An 18,183-nucleotide genomic window follows, 5' to 3' on the forward strand; every position below is an offset into this window, starting at 1 on the left:
ATTTTAGTCAACATTCATTTCCATAAAATTTTGAGCTCCAAATTTTCTCCCCATCTCTCCCATAACCCCCACCCAAGATGACTTGCATTTTGATTACCCCTTCCTCCAATCTGCCTTCCCCTCTATCACCCTATACCCCTTCCTATCCCATTCTCCCTCATTTTCTGGTAGGGCAAGATAGATTTCTATACCCCATTGCCTGTGTATATTATTTCCCAGTTGCATGTAAAAATGATTTTTAATATTTCTTTTAAAACTTTGAGTTCCAAAGTCTCTCCCTTTTTCCCTCCTCGCCTACCCTCGTTGAGAAGGCAAGCAATTAAATATAAGTTATACATGTGTAGCTGTGCAAAACACTTCCATAATGGTTATATTTTAAAAGAGTAATTACATTTTCCCTCATCCTATCCCACCCCCCTATTTATTCTATTTTCTCCTTTGACCCTGTTCCTTTTCAAAAATGTTTGCTTCTGACTACCCCCTCCCCTGATTTGTCCTCCTTTCTATATTCTCTCCCTTCTTATCCCCTTCCCTCTACTTTCCTGTAAGGTAAGATAGTTAATTGAGTATGTATGTTATTCCCTCCGTAAGCCAAATCCAATGAGAGAAATATTCACTCTTCCCTTTCTCTTCCCCCCTTTTCCCTTCTGTTGTAAAAGCTTTTTCTTGCCTCTTTTATGTAACATAATTTACCCCATTCTATCTCTCCCTTTCTCCTTCTCCTGATACATTCCTTTCTTACCCCTTAATTTTATTTTTACATAGCATCCCTTCACATTCAACTCACCCTGTGCCCTCTGTCTATGTATGTATGTATGTATGTATGTATGTATGTATATTCCCTCCAACTGCCTTAATAATGAGAAAGGTCTCATGAGTTAAAAATATCATCTTTCCATGTAGGAATGTAAATAGTTCACCTTTAATAAGTCCCTTATGATTTCTCTTTCCTGTTTACCTTCTCATGCTTCTCTTGATTCTTGTATTTGAAAGTCAGATTTTCTGTTCAGCTCTGGTCTTTTCATCAAGAATGCTTGAAAGTCCTCTATATCATTGAATGTTAATTTTACCCCCTGAAGTATTATACTCAGTTTTGCTGGGTAGGTGATTCTTGGTTTTAATCCTAGCTCCTTTGACCTCTGGAATATCATATTCCAAGTCCTCTAAGCCCTTAATGTAGAAGCTGCTAGATCGTATGTTATCCTGATTGTGTTTCCACAATACTCAAATTTCTTCTTTCTGACTTCTTGCAATATTTTCTCTTTGACCTGGAAACTCTGGAATCTGGCTACAATATTCCTAAGAGTTTTCTTTTTGGGATCTCTCTCAAGATGTGATCAGTGGATTCTTCAATTTCTCTTTTGTCTAACCTCTAACTTTTCTTGTGGGATTTTTGGTCCTTTATTTTGATTCATCTCTCTTTATAAATTTTCTTTCTAGTAAGGATAATTCTACTTAAAACCATAGCTGGCCAGTGGATTTGGAAGAATGGACATACAGTGCCACCATTTTCTATCTGCACAACTTTGGACAAGTCATTTGACACACATTTTTGTCTTTAGTTTCCTCATTTGTAAATTGAGGAGTTGGACTACATCATTTCTAAGATACATTCTCTTCTAGCTCTAAATTTATGATTCTGTAAAATTTGTAGCTAGAAGGAAGTTTAAAGGTGATCTAGTCCAATAACTCTCACTACCATATTTGACTATAGAGAAAAACTGACTATAAGAGAATCACAGAATTTGAGATTGGAAAAATCTCAGTGGTCATGTAGTTCAACACAATTGAAAGGAATCTGCATTACTACATACCCAACAAGTATTCATCCAATAATTGCTCCAGTATCTTCTTGAAGAAATCTAAGGAGGATGAGCCTATGACCTCCTGATACAACCCATTACCATTTTGGAAAATTCTAACTGATAGACTTTTTAAAATATCAACTTTAAATTTGTCCCTTTGCAACGTCTACCCCATTATTCAATAACTTTCTTACAAAATACATAGTTTTAAGAAATGGCTTACTCACCTTCTGCCAGAGAGATACTTAAATGCAAAGAAATACACATTTCGGTACATAGTCAGCGTGGGAATTTGTCTTTGGTTTGTTTTGTTTTGTTTTGAACTGTGTGTCTTTATCATGAGAGTTTTGTTTTGTGTTGGCTTATTTTTTTGAATCAGTTATTTATCTGTCTAATAGTGCTATTGTCACATCTCTCCATATGTTCCACAAAGAATATGGAATATTTTATGAAAACTACTAAAATTTCACTAAACTCTGTCTGTGGCATCTACTAGTTTAATAGCTCCATCAGAAAGAAAATAAGGTGAGACAAGTTTGACTTGTATTAATGAAGTCATATGGACTTTGTAATCATCGCTTCCATTTCTAGATATGAAGTGACTTGAACAATTAAACAAATTTATTTTATGCTGAGTCATAGAACTAATCACAGAATGTTAGTTGGATGGGATCTGAAGGGTCATCTAACCCAATTTTCCATGCTTCCTGTTTTACAGATGAGGAAACTGAAACTCTGACTAAAGATGGGAAATGACTTGACTGGTGTCCACAACCAGTTAGTGACAGAGCTTGGACTTCTGTCCATTGTTCTTTCCAGTGAATGATGTAGCTCTTCAGTATGTCAGCATGTTCTTTTTTTTCTGCTTTTTGTTTTTCATCCTAATGCTGGCCCCTTGCCTAGGGAAACTAAATGACTGTAGTACCTAATACAACTTCAGTTTCAATTTCAACTGTGTTCAGAAGCAGAATATTCTTACATCACATTTATCCTTCTAGAGCTCTTAAGCTCTATCCTTATCCTCCTGTTGGTCTGAAGATTAACAATATACCCCTTTATGCCGTTACTTTATTGAGCCTTAGGAAATGTTGCTGAGCAGGTTCTAGGAGCATGTCTTATTCTATCTTTTGGTATTAATGAAGTTTTTGTGAATACATTTCTTTGAATAATGGTAAATATTTCTAAAATCTCCATTTAGAGGAAATGTACCTTTTCTGTCTTTAGAGTTAGGTCAACTATATCTATATCTATATCTATATAAAACTATTTATAGGTGTCATCTAGGAGGCTTGGCAATGTTTCAGGACTTGATTTTTCTTCATGCCAGTGCCAAACACTTCTGGAAAGTGTATGCTTCCATTTTGTGAATTATCTGATATTAATCATTACTGGATTGTCAAACAAAAATATTTTATTCTTACATCTTTCATGAAATCTCATGTGATTGTGACATATGCATGGGAAACACCTTATTGGATTAGAATGTTAAAGTAGAATGTAAGTTCCTTGAGGGCAGAGGGCAGGACTATTTTATTTTTTGCTTTGCACTCTTATTGCCTAACACATATCTAGCACCAAATTAATGTTTGTTGTATTGAAATGAAGTAATTATTTTTTATATCTCAAATATGTTTAGAAGTTCAAAATCTATACATGGAAATTATCTTAATGACTTTGGTCAGGGAAATCATTTTCTTCCTTAAAAATGCAATAACTGTTACTATTAGCTCTTCTAAAAAAGAGAAGAGTTTCCTCTACCTCTTAATCGTGGATTTGTATAAGTCCTACCTTGACTGAGCTGTAAATTCACTAGGCTTTTCTAATATTTTTTTCTAGACTCACTTTATATGGTGAATGAAGAAAGGCTTAACAAGGTGATGCCAATTTTGATTTAAAATTTCTTCGTGCTATTTTATTTCATGCTGTAAAAACTCAATCAAACATTTATTTTTATATGCATTTATAATCTGTCCCTCATTAAAGAAAATCCCTAATAACCCCTCTCAAAAAATAAGCCAGCACAAAACAAAACTCTCTTGATAAAGATGCACAGTTCAAAACAAAACAAAACAAAGACAAATTCCCACATTGACTATGTATATTTCTCTGTATTTAAGTAAAACTGTATTCTGTAAGAAAGTTATTCAAACATTTCCAAAAACACTATTTTATGAGATACCTTGTACTATTTTGAAAGTATATAAAGACAGAGCAACTATTAGTCAGTAAATAAGCTTTAATTAAGGAGTCATTAAATGTTAGGCACCAGACAGAGGAAAGGATGCAAAAAAAGGCAAAAACCAGTCCTGCTTTCAGTCCTCACATTTTTATGGGAGAGGCAACAGGTAAATAGCTGTTTTATGAACAACATATAAATTTATATAAATAATGTATTTAATAAATGTGTATCAGTATAATTGCTATATACATAATACCTAAATAACTGTTATATATAATAAATATAATAGTCACACATACACTCTTTTTTTTTTACATATATACACATACCTATACACATCCTGGCCCCTTCCTAACACGCCTCTCTCCAAATTAGTACTTCCCTTCTGAGATTAATTCTATTTGTGGTATCAGGGGTTGCTGGGGGGAGGGGGAAGGATTGCTATAGGGAAAAGGATCCTTTTTTGGACAATGGAAAACACTCAGGAGCAGTGAAGTAAAAGACTTTTATTTCACAAAGGACTGGAAGGGCAGGCTGCTTCCTTCTACGCATAATTTTTCAGTTGCTAGCTTTCTCTTCCTTTCTTAGAACCTGTTGTCTTCATTCAGTGCTGACTCTGTAATAATCATTCCCATCTCCACAGAGTTTTAAGGTTTACAAAGCACTTCTCTCAAAACAATCCCAACAAAAGTTGCCAGCCTTCCAAGAGCTTAAATCCAATTGGGGTGAAGCTCCGTGGACACAACACATTTAGGAAGGGAGGCATTCAGAATGGAGTACCCACAGACATGTTGTGGAAATTCAGAAACTTGAGAAGTTTCAGGGCTGGAATTGTTGGGGAGAGTTTCAAATAATAGGTAGGATTTTATCATGGGGGCAACAAGGAATATCCGGAGTCTTTTTGGTCAGAGGAACTGTAGGTAGTGGAAGAAATCAAGGCCTGAATTTGACTCCTGGCAGTGCCATGTTTCTGAGCCTCAGGTTACACATCTGTAAAGTGGGGACAAATGAAACCTGTTGTACTTATAGGGGTGTAGTAAGTCTCATGGTAAATGAGCAATTTGCTCATTTAAATGTCTTATATAAATATCATCTATTTTTATAATAAAAACAATTCCGTATCACTTTCTTGTCAAATAATCACTTCAAATATTACTACCACAGTTTTAAGATAAGACTTAGGAGGGTATGTAACTTCCCTGGAGGCACAGAGCTGGTGATCTGTCTATCCTCTTCCTCAAAGATGGTCAAGCCCTTTGGGGCAGAGATATCTTATCTAAATATATTATGTTACATAATTAGTGTAATAGAGAGAGTCAATCTTGGTAGAGTGTCAAGATCATCATTATCAGATTCAGACACTCTAAGTTCCAGTGTTGTTTTTTAGTTGAGGCTGCTAGGTGGCACAGTGAATGGCCAGGCTGCAATCAGAAGGTCTGAGTTCAAATGCAAACTAGGATACTTCTAGTTGTGTGAACCTTGACAGATCACCAAAAAAAGAAACAAAATAACAAAAAAAACCCCATCTCTGTCTGTCTCAGTTTCCTTAACTGTAAAGTGGGGATTGTAATAGCACCAACTCAATTGTTAGGACCAGATAATATTTGTAAAGTCCTTATCACAGTGCCTGGCCCATAATAGGTGTTATACAAATTCTTATAACCTTACCTTACCTGCATGATTATCACCCTCTCTGGGTTCTAGTTTTATCTTCTATTAAGTTCAGAATTAAGCTCTGATGTCTAAGGCCTTTTTTAGCTCCAAATTCTATGTTCTTATAGGTTGCAAAGCAAAGTTCCATGTGAAAGGGGATGGATTTATTACCAATTTTCAGGACTAGAAGAAGCTTCCTCATAGTCCAACTATGAAATAGTAAAACTTCTTGTTAGGATCCATAGAAGTGCCTCAAATGACTAGGCCCTCATACCTACTAGGGGGTGTGAGGCCTTCAAAGCATTTCCTATATGCTCGCTATCAGAGCAAAAACATTCATTTCCAGGAATTCCTAGCTGGCCATCTGATGCACTACTCTATTATTCACTGTGGCTTTCAGTGTCCCTGATTTCCCTTTTCCTCCTGGATACTATGTCATCCATTCCCCAAACCAGCTTCCTTTTGACCTTCTGATTCATTATAAATAAATATCCTAACACTTAGGTTATAATCTTAGTTGCTCCTCATCTGAACTCTTGCTCAGTTTTCTCTTTTGAGGGAAGAATTAGGGGAATTTTCTCAGCAGACACACTTTTTCTACTGTCCCTGGCTGGTTTTTGGAACTCAAGGCTCTATACTGCTCTCAGCTGGCCATTGACTTTTGCAACCTTTCCACCCTACTGGCCCTCCATTAACTCCACTTCCTTCTCTCCTCTCCCTAGTTCTTTAGAGCTATGCTTGACCTGTGTTTTCAGTTAGGCAGCTGAACAAAAGGTACAACTGAGTCAGTAGCATGCCCATGACCATGTAGGGTTCAGTCATTTGAGAGCAAGACAGTGTAATCTTCAGAAGAGAATTCAGACAGAATGTTAACTTTTCTGCCTTCTTTGCGTTTGTGCTCCTTATTTTGGTAGGTTTTTTTCTGGGCTTTGAGCATTAACTGGGAGAAGGTCCAGTTTCCTCCCAGTCACTCAGCTATCATTGCCACCACAGTTGCCTTGCCATTAGACCAGTTTTGCCTTTATTCTAAATCTACCTTTATTTCTCCTCCTTCTTGTGAGATTGGGGTGATATGACCCCTAGTGGTGAGTGGAAATAAAGAATTAATAGGAATTAAGATTATAGGATCATAACCAGAACTGAAAAGGATCTTGGAGGTCATCAAACATAACACATTCCTTTATAGTTGAGGGAGATGACGTCCAATGACCTGCTGAAGTTTAAACAGTTAGTCAATAATAATAGAAGGACCATTGGTTTATCTACTACAGTCACTTTTTTTTGGTGTAGTATGTACCTAAACTATTCCACTGATTCACCACTCTGTTTCTTAGACAGTACCAGATTGTTTTGATGATTACTACTTTGTAATATAGTTTGAAATCTGGTACTACTAGGCTACCTTTCTTCACATTTTTTTCATTGATTCCCTTAGTATTCTTGAACTTTTGTTCTTCCAGAAGAATTTTATTATTTTTTCTAGCTTTATAAAATAATCCTTTTGTAGTTTGACTGGTGTGGCACTGAATAAGTAAATTAATTTATGGATAATTGTCATTTTTATTATATGGGTTCATCCTATCCACGAGCAATGATATTTCTTCAATCATTTAGATTTGTCTTTATTCGCATGAAAAGTGTTTTGTAACTGTTTTCATATAGTCCTTGGGTTTTTCTTGGCAGATAGACTCCTAAGTATTTAATATTGACTACAATTATTTGAAAAGGAATTTCTCTTTCTATTTCTTTCTGCTGGACTTTATGTAGAAATGGTGATGATTTATATTGGCTTATTTTATATACTGCAACTTGGAAGTTGTTAATTATTTCAACTAGTTTTTCAATTGATTACCTAAGATTCCATCGTATCATCTACAAAGGGTGATAGTTTTGCTTCCTTATTACCTTTTTTTTATTCCTCCAACTTTTCTTTCTTGTCCTGCTGCTACTGTTGTCCTTAACAGAACAATATTGAATAATAGTGGTAATAATGGGCATCCTTGCTTCACCCCTGATCTTACTGGGAAGGTTTCAAGTTTATCCCTATTACAAATAATACTTGTTCTTGGTGTTAGATAGATACCACTTATTATATTAAGAAAAGTTTATACTTTCTAGTGTTTTTAATAGGAATGCTATATTTCATCAAAAACTTATGTATTATTGATATTACTTCATTGTATCTGGTGCCTTTCAGTATAATACAATTTCTCTGCCTATCCCTTTTAATTAGCTTTATTTTTGCTTCTGTGCTTCTGATTTGATATCAAAGTTGCCACCTTTGCCTTTTTTACTTCAGCTGAAATATAATAGATCCTACTCCAACCCCTAGTTTGACATTGCGTCTTTCTCTATTTCTAGTGTGCTTTTTGTAAACAATATATTATTGGATTCTGGTTTCTAATTCATTCTTCTATTTGCTTCCATTGATTCCCATTTACATTCATGGCAGTGATTACTAACTTTGTATTTCCCTCCTTTCTATTTTCTCCTGTTTATTCTTCTTTTTCAGTTTGTATCCTGTTCTTCCTCAAAAGTTTGTTTTGTTTCTCATAACTTTTTTTATCTGCTTTCCCTTTTATCATCCCCTGCCAATTTTTTTGACTCCTTTTTAATATCCTAAATCCCGATTGGATCAGATAGATTTATATTACCAATTGAATATATTTTCCCCTCTTTGAACTAATTTAGATGTGAGTGAGGTTCAAATGCTGCCTATCCCCAACCATTCTCCTCTCTACTATAAGAGTTCTTCCTTATGTACTTCTTTTATGTGAGATAATTTTTCTCATTCTTCCTCTCCCTTCCTACTTTTGCCAGTGCATCCCTCTTTCTCATCTATCTATTTTTTAATATCATCACAGCATAAATGACTCACTTTTGTACCATCTTTTCATGTAGAATCCTTCTAACTTCCCTAGTAATGATAAAGTTTTTAGAAGCGACATGTATCATCTTCGCATACAGAAAGGTAAATAGTTGAACCTTATTGAGTCCCTTATAATTTATCTTTTTTTTTCCTTTTTATTCTTCTCTTGAGTCTTAAGTTAAAGTCAGATTTTCTAATCAACTCTGGTCTTTTCATCAGGAATCTTTGGAAGTCTTGTATTTAAATTGATGTAGCCAATATTAGAAATCAAGTAGAAAACTTGAAAAAAAGTTACAGCAAGTTTTTCTGATAAAGGCCTTATTTCTTATACATATATAGAGAGAGCTGAGTCATATTTATAAGAATATGAGTCATTCCCTAATTGATAAATAGTTAAAGGATATAAACAAGCAGTTTTCAGATGAAGAAATCGAAGCTATCTATAATCATATTAAAAAATGCTCTAAATCATTATTGATTATAGAAATGCAAGTTAAAACAGCTCTCAGTTACCATCTCACACCTCTCAGATTTCCTAATGTGATAGAAAAGAAAAATGACAAATGTTGGAGAGAGTATAGGAAAGTTGGGACACCAATGCACTTTTGATGGATTTGTGAGCTCCATACACACACACACACACACACTTAAATAAATATAGATATCTATAAACATACATATTTATACACATATACTCATACACATATATGTAAGATCATATTATGCCTATTTACTCCATCTGTTTCTCTGAAAGTGGATAGCATCTTCATTCATAAGTCCAAGTCTTTCCATATTTTTCTAAATCAACCGACTCATCATTTCCTACACCATAGCAGTGTTCCTTTCTAGATTCAAACAGAATCTTTCTTCATAGGATATTTGAGGTTAATTTGGGTATTTATAATAGTCAGAATGACTTGGTTTCTCAAAGTTGTTCTTAAAACAATATAGCTGATGCTATATACAATGCTCTCTTGGTTCCACTTATTTTGCCCTTCATTACTTTGTGGAGGTTTCACCATGCTTTTCTAAAACCATTGAGCTCATCATTTCTTCTATCAGAGTAGCAGAGAAATATTGCATCATGAACATATACCACAGTTTGTTCAGCCATCCCCCAATTTATGGGCATCCCTACCATAAATTGAGCTGCTATAAATATTTTAGAACATACAAATTCTTTTCCATTTTCCCTAATCCTCTTGGGAAAGAGACCCAATAGTGGTATGACAGGGTCATACCACTTTTTGGTATAGTTCTAAATCTCTCTCTGGAAGGGTTGGATCAGCTCACAGACCCACCAGCCATGAATTAAGGTTCCAATTTTTCCACATCCCTCCAGCATTTGTCACTTTGCCTTCTGTCATCTTAGCCAGTCTGATAGGTGTAATATGATACCTGAAGGTTGTTTTAATTTGCATTTCTCTGATCAATAATGATTTAGAGCATTTTTCGTGTGACTACAAATTGTTTTGATTTCTTCATCAGAAAACTGCTTGTTCGTATCCTTTGATCACTTATCAATTGGAGAATGACTTGCCTTTTTTATAGATTTGATAATGTTCTTTATATATTTGAGATAATGAGACTTTTATCTGAGGAGCTGTCTAAACAATCCCTCCACCCCAGTTTTCTGTATTCCTTTTGATCTTTGTCACATTTATTTTATTTGTACAAAAACTTTTAAATTTAATATAATGATAATTATCCATTTTTTCTTCTCACATTATTTCTTGTTTGTCCATAAATTGCTCACCTATCTCTAAGTCTCATAGGTAATATTTTCCTTGCTCTTCAAATTTTCTTGTATTATCTCCCTTCATATCTAGGTCATATATCCATTTTTGTCTTATCTTGATAAATGGTGTAAGATATTGGTCTACGCCCAATTTCTGCCAGATTGCTTTTCACCTATCCTAACAATTTTTTACCAAATAATGAATTCTTTTAAGTCTCTACACTTGTCATACACTGGGTAACTATATTCGTTTGCTCCTGTAGATTGTATTTCTACTCTGTTCCACTGATCTACCTTTCTATTTTTTAGCCAGTACCATATAATTTTGATTATTACTGCCTTATAATACAGTTCAAGATCTGATACTGCTAAACCTTTTCCCTTTACATTTTTTTCCTGTTATTTCCTTTGATATTCTTGATCTTTTTTTCTTCCAAATGAATTTTGTTATTATTTTTCTATCTCTATACAATTTGGGAGGGGCAACTTAATTTGGATGGTATTGAACATATGGGTTAATTTTGGTAAAATTATCATTTTTATTATATTGACTCTGCCTACCCATGCACAATTAATGTTTCTCCATTTATTTAAATCTGATTTTGTTTGTGTACAACTTTTTTTATGGTTTTGCTCATATAGGTATTGGATTTGTTTGGTAGGTGTATTCCAAGGTTTTTATACTGCCTATAGTTATTTTAAATGGGGTATTTCTTGCTGTCTCTTCCTGAAGGATCCTGTTGGTGATATATAGGAATGTTGATGATTTATGTGAGTTTATTTTTTTTTTATTTCCTGCTACTTCGGTGAAGTTATTTTAACTATTTAATTGAGTCTTTAGAATTTTCTGAGTATATCATCATATCATCTGCAAAAAGAGATAGTTTTATTGCCTCATTCCCTATTCTGAGACCTATTTCGTTTTCTTCTCTTATTGCTATTGCTAGGATTTCCAATATAAAATTGAACACTCTTGGTAACAGTGGACATCCTTGTTTTACACCTGATCTTACTGGGAAAGCTTCTAGCTCATTCTCATTTTATATAATGCTTGCTGATGATTTTAGGTAAATGTTTCTTACTAATTTTTATAAAAGTACATTTATGCCTACTTTCAAGTGTTTTTAATAGAAATGAGTGTTGTATTTTATCAAATCCTTTTTCTGCATCTACTGATATTATTGTATGATTTTTATTACTTTTATTATTGATATAATCAATTATGTTAATAGTTTTCCTTATGTTAAACCTTTCCTGACTTCCTGGTATGAATCCCACTTCATCATAATGTATGATCTTTGTAATGTATTATTGCAACATTTAACTAGTACTTTGTTAGGATTTTGTATCCATATGCATCAATAAAATTGGTCTATAATTTTCTTTCTCTTTTTAAAATTTTTCTTGGTTTAGATATCAGTATCATATTTGTTTCATAAAAGGAGTTTAGTAGGGTTCTTTCTTTGTGTATTATTTCAAATGTTTCATTTAATATTGAATTTAATTGATCTCTAAAAGTTTGGTAAAAGTCATTTTTAAAGACCTCTGGTACTGGTGCTTTTTTTTTTTTTTTGGAAGCTCATTTATGAGCTATTCAATTGCTTTTTCTAAAATAAGCCTTCTTAAATATTCTGTTTCCTCTTCTGCTGCTCTGGGTAGTTTGCATTTTTGTAAATATTCTTCCAGGATAATTGGGCAAAAATACCTCTTTTACAATTGCTTTGATTTCATCTTCTTTGGTGGTATTTTGGTCTTTTCATTTTTGACACTATTTAGTTTGGTTTTCTTCTCTCTCTCTTTTTAATCATATTAAAAATGCTGTTTTATTGTGGTTTTTTTTGTGATACTGACTCCTAGTTTTATTTATTAATTCAGTGTTTTTTCTTACATTCAATTTTATTATTTCTACCTTTAAATTTTAGGATTTTCAATTTTGTATCTAGCTGGGGATCTTTAATGTGCTCCTTTTCTAGGTTTTTTTTTTTAAATTGCATACCCAGTTCATTGGTCTGCTCGTTTTCTTTTTTATTGACATAAGAACTTATAAATATAAATTTCCCCCCAATTTGTTTTTGCTGTATCCCATAGGTTTTGATATATTATTTCATTATTTTCATTTTCTTTAGTGAAATTATTGATTGTTTCTACTATTTGTTTTTAAACCTATACCTTCTGTAAGATTAGGTTGGTTGGTCTCTAGTTAGTTTTTTCTCCTATGTTTCCATGGTTCCTTATTAAATATAATTTTTATGCATTGTGGTCTGTAAAATAAGGGTTTAATATTTCTTATTCTTTTAGTTATAAAACTTTTGTGACCTAAAATATGGTAAGTCTTTGCAAAGATGCTATGTACTGATGAGAAAAAAGGTGTATTCCCTTCTTTTTCCATTAAATTCTCTCCAGATATCTATCATTTCTAACTTATCTAAAATTCTATTAATTTCACCTTACATCTTTCCTATTTATTTTTTTGGTTAGATTTGTCTAATTCTGAGAGGGTAAGATTAAACTTCCATACTACTATAGTACAGCTATTTATTTCCACCTGTATTTCATTTAACTTTTCTTTTAAAAATTTAGATGTTGTTATTTGGTGCATATAAGTTTGGTATTGATATTGCTTCATTATCTATATGACCTTTTATCATAATGTAGTTTCCCTGTTTATCTCTTTTAATTAAATCTGTTTTAGCCTTGATTTTGTCTGATATCATGATTGTTAATATTGTTTGTTGTTTTGTGTGTGTGTGTGTGTATGTGTGTGTGTGTTTGCAATAACTAAGGTATAATACATTCTACTCCAATCCTTTCTTTTAACTCTATGTGTATTTCTCATTTTTAAATGTGTTTCTTGAAAGCAGCATGTTGTCAGATACTGATTGTTAATTCATTCTACTGTTTCCATTTCAGGAGTGAATTTATCCCATTCACATTCAAAGTTATAATTGCTATTTGTGCATTTCCCTCCATCATATTTTTCCTCATTATTGTCCTCAGCCTCTCTTTTTACCCTATCCCTCTTCTAGTTTATTTCTTACCACTACCTCCCTATTCTACACCTTCCATTCAATCCTATAAGAATCATTCCCTTTTATTTTTCCCCCACCCTCCTAAATCTTACTCTACACACCCTTCCATACCCTCCCCCATCCTTTTCCCTCACTTTTATATTTCTTTATATATTTAGGAAACTTTTAATATCTTTCAGGATGGATATGTTGTTCCCTTTTTAAACCAGATCTGATGAGAGTAGGCTTCCAGCACTACTAGCCTGCCTCCCCCACCTGATTCCTTTGTATCAGTTTGTCTTGTGTTTCATTTGTATGAGATAGTTGTTATTTTTACCTTTTTCTATGCACTTTTGTTTTTTAGAATCACCACATCATACTCAGCTCTTCCCTATTCTTTCTTTCAAACTATCTGATTACTAATGAAAATCTTAAGGTTATGGTTTACATTTTCATGTATAAATAGTAAATAGTTTTATCCTTATTGAATCTCTTCCAATTGGTCTTTGATATTTACCTTATATTTCTCCTGGATCTTCCATGTCAAATTTTCTATTAAATTCTGGTCTTTTTTACAACAAAATCTTCAAAGTTTATCAATTCATTGAATATCTATTCTTTTTTTTGTTCAGAATTATACTTAATTTTGCTGGGTAAGTTATTTGTGGTTGAAACTCCAGTTCCTTTGCTCTTTGATATATAGTGTTCTAAGATCTGTGATTTTTTAGGGTAGCAGCTGCTAGGTCTTATGTAATTATAACTGTGGCCCCAAGGCATTTGAATTGTTGTATTTGGTTTTCTCCTTAACCTGGGGGTTTTAGCATTTGGCTATGATATTTCTATAGGTTTTCATCTGACCGTAGACAGCTACTATTGGAATAGAAAAGACCAGGGTACATTTTCAGAGGAGGATATTGAAGCAAAAAAAGCCCTCCTACCCCAAAGTCTAATTTCAAATGTTTGCCTGCCCCAAAAGTGATCTTAGAAGGGTTTAAAAAAAACTTTAAAAATAAATTGAGAAATTGAAGAAAAATTAGAAAAAATAAGAACCCAAGAAAACCAAGAAAATTATAGAAAAAAAGTCAACTGACTGTAAAAAGACATCCAGAATCTTAAGGAAGAAAACTTGAAAACTAGAATTAGGCAAAGGAAAGCAAATGATATTATAAGATACCAAGAAATAATAAAACAAAAATAAAAGGAATCAAAAATTAGAAGAAAATATGAAACATTTCATAAGGAAAACAACTGATCTGAAGAACAGATCAAGAAGAGAAAACATAAGGATAACTGGATTATCTGAAAGCTATGATCAAGAAAAGAATCTGTGTACAATAATATAAGAAATAATTTAAAAACCTGCCCCTGAAGTTTTAGAACGAGGGGGAAAAGTAGAAATAGAAACATCTACTGATCACCATTGGAAAGAAGTCCCAGGATGAACACCTATAGGAATATCATAGCCAAATTTCAAAAACCCCAGGTTAAGGAGAAAATACAAACCATTATACCTTTATACATTTCCATGTATAAATAGTAAACCATAAAGTAAATAGAAATACTATTTATTAACACCTACTCTGTGTAAGGCACTGTGCTAAAAGCTGGGGATACAAAAAGAAGGAAAAGGCATTTCATACTCTCACAAACATTACAACCCAACATGCAAATAAATATGCACAAAACAAGTAATATTCAGGACAAATAAGAAATGACTAATGGAGTGAAGGCATTGGAATTGAGAGAAGTTAAGGAAAACTTCTTGTAGAACATGAGATTTTAGTTGGGACTTAAAGGAAGACAAAACATATGTACAAAAGGTGGAAGGAAGAATTCTATGAATCAACGCCAAAAAGAATGGTGCAGTCTCTCCAACAAGAGAAGTAGGAGGTTAAAACTTAGAATGAATGGAGGTTTCAAAAATGGTTTTTTTGTCTGTAAAAATTGATAAGAATAATTTAACAAAAATCAAAGTATATTGAGAGCAAGTAAAAAGAATGAAAAGACTTGGGTTGAATTGGGAAATATTACCAGGCTATAATATAAAAGGACTTATAATTAATCAACTTTTATCTTGTTTTTTATTTTTATTAAGAAGAATGACTTTCAGACTGGAAAGTGTAGTGAGGATGGGATTAAGGATGAACTAAAACTCAGGATAGGAGGTAGAGATGATTGAAAATCATTTGCAGCTCTTACTGAGTCATTGCTTCATTACCTGGTTGTATATTGCATGTTAACCTCAAAGCTGATAGCCCACATAATGTAGATTTTAACTATGATATGTGTATGCATGTATGTGTGTATACATGGAATCCAAGGGTTTACTTTATTCAGAAAAGATTATTGTGTATTTCTATAGCAAAGCAGGAGTTCTATAGGATCTCATCTATTACTGCTTCAGGACTTTGGTAGTTCTAATTTCAGACTGGTCTTTCAGGGTTAGAGTTTGTGTTTTGTTGGGTAGTTACCAAGGTTTGGAGCTTCATAAATCCTACTTTACAGTAGTAAGCAAAAATAACACTAGCTGGCAATGAATCACCCTATGTACATTCATTTCTTCAACCATCCTATAATTGCCTCATTTTTGAGGGGTGGGGGTGGGAATGGGAAGAATGTTGATTGAGAGCACTATTGACCAAGTATATCCAGACACAGTGAACGATGTGATCATATGTTTATCTTGGCAACAGAACTGTTTATTCCCAAGAAACATTTGGAGGTGCAACATGAGGTTGCAAAAGGCACACAAATATTTTCTTTGAATTGCTTTTACATCTATGGGGGTCACATATTTCAACATCCTACTTAGGCTTTGACAATGGAGAGGGTGATCATGGAAATAAGTCTGGCTGGTCTGTTTGAATGGTCAGTGCTTCTTATGCATGCCTGCCTCCCTAACTGACTAAAACTGAAGCAATAAGGCTCACTACACTCTGGAGAACAGAACATAATAGATTGCAATAATGATCACCTTAATTTAAATTCTTGGACTTCTGTACTTTCTAAGCCTAATCTTTTTCAACCCTTATATTATTTATTTAGCCACATTATTTATTTATTTACTCTTTATGTCAATCCATTTTTCATTCATTCTTTAAGTGATGGATTTCTTTTTTTATACTTCAGTTTTATTTATCTATTAGCGTATTTATTTCTTCATTTATCATCTGAAACTATGATGTAGATCTGTGTGGGGAACTCCTGCTGTTGGTGGAAATTCACTCCACCTACATAGATTGGAAATTCTTCTGTAATTTAGTCTTCAAAAGTTGCCTGGAGCACCGATAGATTAAAGAGCTTCTGAGGCCACAGAGTAAATATCAGTATCAAAGGCAAGACTTAAACTCAGATCTTTCTGTCTTTAATCCTAGCCCTCTAATTCTCATGCAACACTGCACAGTTTAGAGAGGACAAAGAAAAATCAAAGGTTGTTGATGTGAAAACGGAAGTTTTTAAAAGAATTTTAAGAATATTCAAAGTCAGAAGACAAGTTCAAATGTTGGTTTTTGGTTCTTATAATCATTTCTCACTCTTTTCGTTTTCACTGAGAACTCTTTGAGCTCAGGGCCTTTCCATGTGTTAATCAAAATCAGAGTCACTTCTGATAGAGCATGGCCCTCTAAAGAGAGAGGTTAGGCTCTTTTACTCAAACTCTCTGCTTCTTTAGATTCTGATTGCAGAGCTACACGAGATCACTTAGAGTTGAGATTTGACTTATGTCTTGGATTACCCAAAAGGAAAAAGAGAATGGTACTCATTATATGTTCTGGATTGTTACAGGATACCTACTTCCTCTACACACACAAAAAAAATAAGATTCACAAGGGTACATTAGCAAACAAATAAAAAACCGTGAAGCAATAACTTATAGCTACCACTATATTCTCTTGGGAAATTGATATTTGAAACAAAACATTTTGTGAAACCGTTGATTGGCCATTTCATGTTCACCTTGACTCTGCCAGGTGTCATGGCACCAAGGTGCCAATGTATAATTCCATCCAGCTCTAGATCTTCTAGCAATCCAGGTAAAGACTTGGACCAATCTTCCTCCTAGTGGTCTTCATATCTATCAAGAATATAGGGGGCAGCTAGGTTGCACAGTGAGTAAAGCACTGGCCCTGGAGTCAGAAGGACCTGAGTTCAAATCTGACTTCAGACACTTGACACACTTTCTAGCTATGTGCCATTGGGCAAGTCACTGAACCACCGTTGCTTTGCCTTCCCCCCTCCATAGAGAATATCATTGTAGAACACTCTTCCTACCGCTAGTCACCTCATACTGAGTTTTAGTCACCTCATACTGAGAGACTCGTGATTTTCTGACTGCTCAGACTCAAGAGCCTTCCTCTGAAGTTGATCATAATTATTTTGGAATTATTATTTGGTCACCTATGCTCAGGGAAGTAACAAAACAGTAGAAGCTACCAGCAACTTGAGGCCCAGACTTAGGCTTAGGTTCATTCAGGTAAGATATTGTGATTACCATGTGTAAGGAGGTTATCATTTTGACCTGTGTTGGCAAAACACCAGACTAATGAACTATTCATTCAACAGAGAGGATGATGCCTCTTTTTTAACTGTTGCAGTGCCACTTCCCCATCCCCCAGTCTGCTCTCATGAACTCAGGAGTACAGGGAGAAATGTTATCCCAAAATGCCAATATCTTTAGTGTTTAGTCATCTAAATCAAATTAATCTTCCAAAAGCAGAGGTCTAACAATGTTTGCCTTCAGTAAACTCCAGGGGCTCCCTATCATTTCAAGATCACATACAAAATCCTCTGTTTGGAGTTCAAAGCTTGTCATAAACTGATCCACTCCTAAGAAGACTGGAAAGCTAGGACTGGGTTTGCTGTTTTGTGATCCAATGACACTGACCTTTTTTATTTTACAACACAATCCATGTCCCAGTTCTAAGCATTATCAC

The sequence above is a fragment of the Notamacropus eugenii genome, chromosome 3, assembly GCF_028372415.1.
Source record: "Notamacropus eugenii isolate mMacEug1 chromosome 3, mMacEug1.pri_v2, whole genome shotgun sequence".
Taxonomy (NCBI): Eukaryota; Metazoa; Chordata; class Mammalia; order Diprotodontia; family Macropodidae; genus Notamacropus; species Notamacropus eugenii.